The following is a 7,394-nucleotide window of genomic DNA, read 5'->3' as shown; positions in this document are numbered from 1 at the left end:
CATTTAACATGTAGGACGGGACATGACGCCTGTTTGGCGATATTACAATTTTTCGGCCAGGTACTAATTTTACACCTGAGTACGGTGAGAGAATATGAGTAAAGAGCCTTTTCCAAGGACTCAACTATGCGCCGAGCGCGAGGCTCGAACCCAGGACCTTCCGATCCGAAAGCGAGTGTCATACCACTGGACCACATAGCCGCACAAGCCCATAATTGCGTTCGGTTATCAATCCTTGAGCTATACTGGAGCTTTTATATTGCGCAATATCCACTAAATGTGCTCAAAAGTTCTCTGACCAACAGCAACACGTAACATGTTGAATAAGACATGACGCATGTTAGGCAATATTACAATTTTTTTCCGACAGAGACAGCGCTGTTGACGGCCAGGTACTCATTTTACACCTGAGTACGGTGAGAGAATGTGAGTAAAAAGTCTTTTCCAAGGACTCAATTATGCGCCGAGCGAGTTTCGAACCCAGGACCTTCCGATCCGAGAGCAAGTGTCATACCACAAGACCACATAGCCGTACTATCAGACCCGCAAAATAATAATATTATGTGCACTTCGCTTGCGACTATGTGGTCTTGTGGTATGACTCAGGTGAACAGACTGTATGAATTGCTCGATGGGTATGACGCTCGCTTTAGGATTGGAAGGTCGTGGGGATCAAGTCTTGCTCTGCGCATAGTTGAGTCCTTGGAAAAGGCTCTTTATTCACATTCTCTCACCGTACTAATGTGTAAAATTATGATAACTGACCGTTAACAGCTTTGTCTCTGTCGGAAATAATGTAATATCGTTTAACAGGCGTTATGTCTCATTCTATATGTTACATGTTGCACGTTTAATGGATATTGCTCTAATTTTTAAAAAGCTCAAAGCTCAGGGATTCGGCCTATTCTTGTTGTAGAGACCTTGATCCAATCATTAAGCTAGGTGTGCAGACAGATCCTGTGGTACATTTTACATATCAATCAAGTTAGTAATGTAAACGAAAAAAGACAGAGTGCCGGCTTCAAACGACATAACTTATAATAAACCTCATGAACCACAACACTATTACTTCGGAGAATATCAATGCAAAGAAAGAGGATTTAAATTAAACATGAGATAAGCTGCTCATAGCTTGACATCGTATCAGATCGAGGGACCATAAATACATTAAACTTTTACCCCCCAACTACATTGTCTATGAATGCAACACACACACATACATACACACACAAACACACACACACACACACACACACACAATATATATATATATATATATATATATATATATATATATATATATATATATATATATCAGACTGCCTCCCTCGCCGCAAAGGACTACGTCACGTGCAATAACAAGAAAAGAATGCGGATTAGTCTTGAGAAAACACATGGCCTTTTAGGACAATAAGAGAGACCCGTTTACCATCTCCACCAACGCTCTTTTGTTTTGGTGTGATGATTTTAAAAAACTTGAGCATTTATAGAGCACAATATCCACTAAACGTGCTCAATGCGCTGGCCAAGAGCAACACTTAACATGTATGACATGACTACTTCAACTATTACAATTCTTTTATCGACGTAGACAATACTGTTTGTTTGTTTGTTTGTTGCTTTAGGTCTCTTCCAACACAATTGAGGTTATATGAGAGACCGCTGAAACAAAAAAAAAACAAGCAATCTAACAAAAATAGTACAAATGTAAATCAAAATCATAACCTAAAGATATCATAAGCTAAATTATAAATAACCAAGAACAAACAGGCAGAAGATTTACAGAAAAAAAAATATCCCCTGTCAAAAATACAATCACAAACCAAAGAAGCAGGATAGGCTAGTAAAGAGAAGAAGAAACGACATCACTATCGGATCGTACACCCATGCGAACATCATAGGTATATGATTCAAGGGTGATGCTCCCATCCAACCACCCGCAGACAATACTGTTAATGATTAGGTAGGTACTACTCGTTTTACATCTGAATAAGGTGAGAGAATGTGAGTAATGACCCTTTCCTTGGACTCATTTTTTCACTTGTCAAAGGTGGCCTCAAACCCTGGATTTACTGGTCCAAAAGCAAGTGTCATAAAACAAGACCAAAAAAAAAAAAAAAAAAAAAAAAAAAAAACAAAAAAAAAAAAAAAACAAAAAAAAAAAAGAGTATTGACTAAGCAAGTCATCTATCAATGGTACGGTTTTCTGCCGTTTTTTAGCTCTTTTGGCATTCATATTTTAGACATTTGAGACGGTTTTGTGTCTCAAATGCTTGGGTCATACTATAGTTATATTTTATTTTTATTTTTCAGGTAGATCTATGCTGCTTCGCTCGTGGTATTTGCGTTTGGAGCAGGCATAGGTAAAGTTTGTCAATGCCAGGGAACCCTCTTGTGAGGTTCCGGACATAGCGTATATGTCCAGGATTGATCATCCTTTTTTACTGTCATTACGTCTCTAATGACCTACGGGACTCTAGGTGCTTAATCTTTTGTCCTGGCCCGGGGGTAGTGTGCACTAAGTCACCTGTCACCGGCACGGTTTTCTGCCGTTATACTTTAGACTACTCTGACCATAGATGTCAGGTGCTTTGTCTAGGCCTCATCAGCCAGATTGTTTGTATCAAACGATCTATTTACGTCTGATTTTTATTCGGTCGGGGCTTTGACTGTTAGTCGGCCTCTGTTCCGGACCAGGGATAGTATGGGACGGGGCTTTGACTGTTAGTCAGCCTCGGTTCCGGACCAGGGATAGTATGGGACGGGGCTTTGACTGTTTGTCAGCCTCGGTTCCGGACCAGGGATAGTATGGGACGGGGCTTTGACTGCTAGTCAGCCTCGGTTCCGGACCAGGGATAGTATGGGACGGGGCTTTGACTGTTTGTCAGCCTCGGTTCCGGACCAGGGATAGTATGGGACGGGGATTTGACTGTTAGTCAGCCTCAGTTCCGGACCAGGGATAGTATGCACTCAGTCAACTATCACTGTTTGCCTGATTTTTAGACTTTGTAAGGTGGGCAGTTATTTGCTAGGGTCAAAGTGCCTTGATGACCCTGATAACTTTTGGGTTTTTTGTGAATGGCTTCCTCAGCTTTGCCCGGGGCCAGGGATAGTATGCGCTTAGTCATATATCTCTGCTGGATTACCTAACTTTGCATACTGGGTGTCAGGGATATCTGTTGTGTAGGGGTGGTTTACCTCTTGATTTTGGATTATACATATCCTTAATAGACCTGGTTGGATTTTTTGTTCACATCTTTTTAAACTAGATATTTTATAGACATCTCCTTACATATGACGTTAGACAGGCGCTCTTTAATAAGAGCCGTGGTGTATTCACTCAGAGTGGCATTACTTAACACTCTGTATTGGTTGATTTGACAACATTTTATGTTACTTGGACCATTAACCTAGGTGGTTTAACATTTTCATACTTAGTAGGGAGTCCTTCGATCAGACATTTGCGCTGGATAAAGGGGGAGCTGGTTTTCAACAGTTTTGCCATCTCTGGAAAGAATTTCTGATGATATTAGATTCTAGATCTTTATTGATTGGAGACTATGGGTAACGACTTATGGTTGTGAGGCTGATGCACTAACTTTTATACTTAAGTTTTTATCAGTGTTGTTAATATACAATGACCTACAGTATATTTTCCCTTGTTTCGATTGAAATTGTTTGGGATTTTTAGCAACTATTTTGTATATAATTTTTTAATGCATACATACAACATGGGTCTTGATTCCCGTTTAAATGCAAAAGACGCATCGACCCACGATTTGCGGCAGTCTTAGTTTCCAGCATAGTGTAATATACACATGACGTGACACGGATATCGGTATATTTAGTTCATTTTATTATTTAAGTGGGCCGGAGCAGAATTTGTCAGATTGTTCCATGGAGGTCTTTGTATATTTGGTTACAAAGCTGCACCAGGGGGAAACTGGTGACGATGAGGATTAGGGACGTGTGAGGAATGATGATGAGATGATGATGAGGATGATGATAATAGCGTTGGTGATGGTGAAGCTCTGGAAATTTATAAAAAGTAGGAGGTGCGATTCGGTTGGTATAGCGCCCCTTGAGCATGATCGTGTATTATACTCTGATGCAAAGGAAAAAGCAGACATACTTAATAACCAATTCTGCTCTGTTTTTGCTTCAAAAGCTCATACCAAAATTACCACTCAACAACTACAAGGCGAAGAAAATGATTCCAACACTATGGCCGAAATCAATGTGACAGTAGAGGGCGTTTCCAAACTCCTCGCCACTCTAGATCCAAAGAAAGCATGTGGCCCAGACAAAATACCATCCCGTCTCTTAAAGATACTGAGTAACGAATTTGCACCTGCCCTCACACATTTGTTCAAACTCTCTCTTGAAACGGGAGACATACCAATTGTTTGGAAGCACGCTCTTGTCCAACCCATCTACAAGAAAGGTGATAGAAGCAGGGCTCAAAACTACCGTCCAATTTCATTAACCTGCATTTGCTGCAAACTGTTGGAGCATATAGTGAGATCCTCAATAACTGAATATCTCGAAACTAACAGTATTTTTTGTGATGAACAGCACGGATTTAGGAAGCACCACTCATGTCAAACTCAACTTCTATCATTAACACATGATCTGTCAGCTGCTATTGATAAAGGTGGTCAAATTGATCTAGTACTACTGGACTTTGCCAAGGCCTTCGACAAGGTCCCTCACCATCGGTTAATCCAGAAATTGTATGACGTTGGTATCAGGAACAAAACCTTACAATGGATTGCAACTTTTCTGGACAATCGCACCCAACAAGTTCTTGTCGACGGCGAGACTTCCACTATCGGGATGGTGACATCGGGTGTACCTCAGGGCTCAGTCCTTGGGCCCGCCCTATTTTTAGTGTACATAAACGATCTTCCACGAGGTATAAGGTCAAAAGTGCGCCTCTTTGCTGACGACACAGCATTATATAATCAGATAAAAACAACAGACGACTGCAAAACACTAAATGACGATCTAGCTAAATTACAAGAATGGGAAACAATAAATCAAATGGAATTTAACGTATCAAAGTGCAATGTTCTAACCATCACAAATAAGAAAGCACCTATAACATTTGAATACCAACTTCATGGTCAAAACCTGGAACATGTAAAGACAGCAAAATACCTTGGCATTGAGTTTGCTAAAAACCTCAAATGGAATGACCACATATGTCACCTGGCTTCAAAGGCAAATCAAACAAGCGCTTACATCACCCGCAATTTAAAAAGATGCCCAATCACAACTCAAACCCTTGCTTTTAAAACTATTGTTAGACCAATTTTGGAGTATGGCAGCTCAATTTGGGACCCATATACAAAGAAAAACATCGACACCTTAGAAAACATCCAAAGAAAAACAGCAAGACGCATCACAAACACATTCGATCCTTTCTCAAGTGCGTCTGAAATATCACAACGGATTGGCCTTGAACCTCTGGAAAAGAGAAGAAAGATAGATAAACTTAAATTGTTCCACAAGATCTACTACAAAAATTCGTGCCTTAAACTTCCAAACGACATCAAAGATATCGGGACAAGAAATACGAGGGGACACACAGCAAGAGTGACCATCCCAACATCAAAAACAGACGCCCACATGTATTCGTTTTTCCCTTCCACTGCCCGACTATGGAATAGCCTCCCAGCTGAAGTGGCTGAAAACGGTTGCCAACATGCCTTCACGCGATTGCTGGAGTTCACAACGTGACTTTTTAATCTATGTGGTTTTAGTATTATGTGCAGAGTTTTAGCAAGTTTAAAATGTAAAACACTACAAACTGTGGAGTGATCCTCGACAATATTGGAGGTTTTCACAAGACGAAGAAGAAGAAGAAGAAGAGGATGAGGAGGATGAGGCTGTCTGAGTCACATCTTATTGACAAGGAGTGAAGACAGATGGATGTTTATGAAGGTGAAAGGAGAAACTAATGTAGTATCTTAAACATTTTAATTGGTGAACAGGTCCGATTAGGCAATTGTCTTTCGGCTTGGGCAGGCATGCCTGTTATGACTGATGGGACTGGTCGGTTTGTCAGAACTTCAGGTTTCGGGCGTGTCCGATGTTGGTTTCTGGTGTGAACGCTGGTAGGAGTTAATCTCTTATTCTGTAATGTGAGTCACTTACTTTAGCCTAGTATGGGGATGATTCTTCCTGGTTTGAGTTCCAGTTGGTGACATTCACGAAGATTTTCTTTGTACTTGTTCGATTGTATTTAGGTGGGCTTTGTTGATTCGGGCTTGATTGATGCATATTCTAGTATTTATGCCTAATCAAGGCAGGATTAGCGGGTGTTTTAACTCACTCAATCCTAGAATTTTTTGCTACTTTTCAAAATTGGATATATTAAAAATGAGCATATACATAGACATTTTTGTTCAACCACCATTAACATGTAAAACTAAAAACATTAGCTTTGATACTACGCCTATAATTTGTCGCATAAAATACGTAATAAATAGGCATGGGGCAAAAGTAACCCTGTTAAACTACGGATATAGTCAGTTTTAGGGTTGAGCGAGTTAATGGCCTTAGGGATGGATCCAGAGGCCTTATGAGTTATAAACTGTCGCCTCTATGTTATGGAGGTTTCTGATCCCAGCCCGAGGACTTGCTTGTTGTCTACGTGCCATCATCGCTGCTACGTGCTAATGTTTGACTTATATTATTAGCTTGTGGTGTTACTGGAATGATTATTATTGTCCGACTCCCATGCAATTTTGACGTCATTTAAGACAATTGCGTCGACTGGTGTTTTGTTGTTAGGAGTGGCCAGGGAACATAAATACTACCCTGTTGGTTGAACTGTTGTATAAAATCAACGATTTGTTCACTTTTGGTGGTATGACCATGGCCTTCACTTTTGACTGAAATATTTGGTAGAGTCAGGCTATTTTACGGAAGCTACAGTTTAGGTGTTTCTGTAGGGTGCATGCATGTGTAACTCGGGATATCAATTACTCTCTTCGTACAACAGACCTTACCCTATTGCCACAAAGGGTGGTATGCATTAAGCATAATGGATTCGTTGATTTGGACTAATAATGTAGCGGATATTTCATTATATTTTACGATTCATTTAGTTAGTCTTGAAGCGATAATATTTTGTGGGTCTTCATCGTTTTACATCGCGTGCTACTATATGACTTTGAAGTCTCATATGAATTCACAATTCGACCAATTGTGTTGTAGAATGGATAGATAAACGATACTTACCAAAGTTGAAGTTTGTCTGTTATTCTACAACACTGGTCGATTGTGAATTCATTTGCCCTCCCTTACCATAATTATCATAATATACCCTCCCCTCTAGTTCTGGTGATAGATTTATATTATCTTCATACAATCCATGAGCAGTTTAT

Source organism: Berghia stephanieae, chromosome 1 (assembly GCF_034508935.2).
Source record: "Berghia stephanieae isolate SIO BIC M18660-M18661 chromosome 1, UCSD_Bste_1.3, whole genome shotgun sequence".
Taxonomy (NCBI): domain Eukaryota; kingdom Metazoa; phylum Mollusca; class Gastropoda; order Nudibranchia; family Aeolidiidae; genus Berghia; species Berghia stephanieae.
This window is presented reverse-complemented; position numbering follows the sequence as displayed.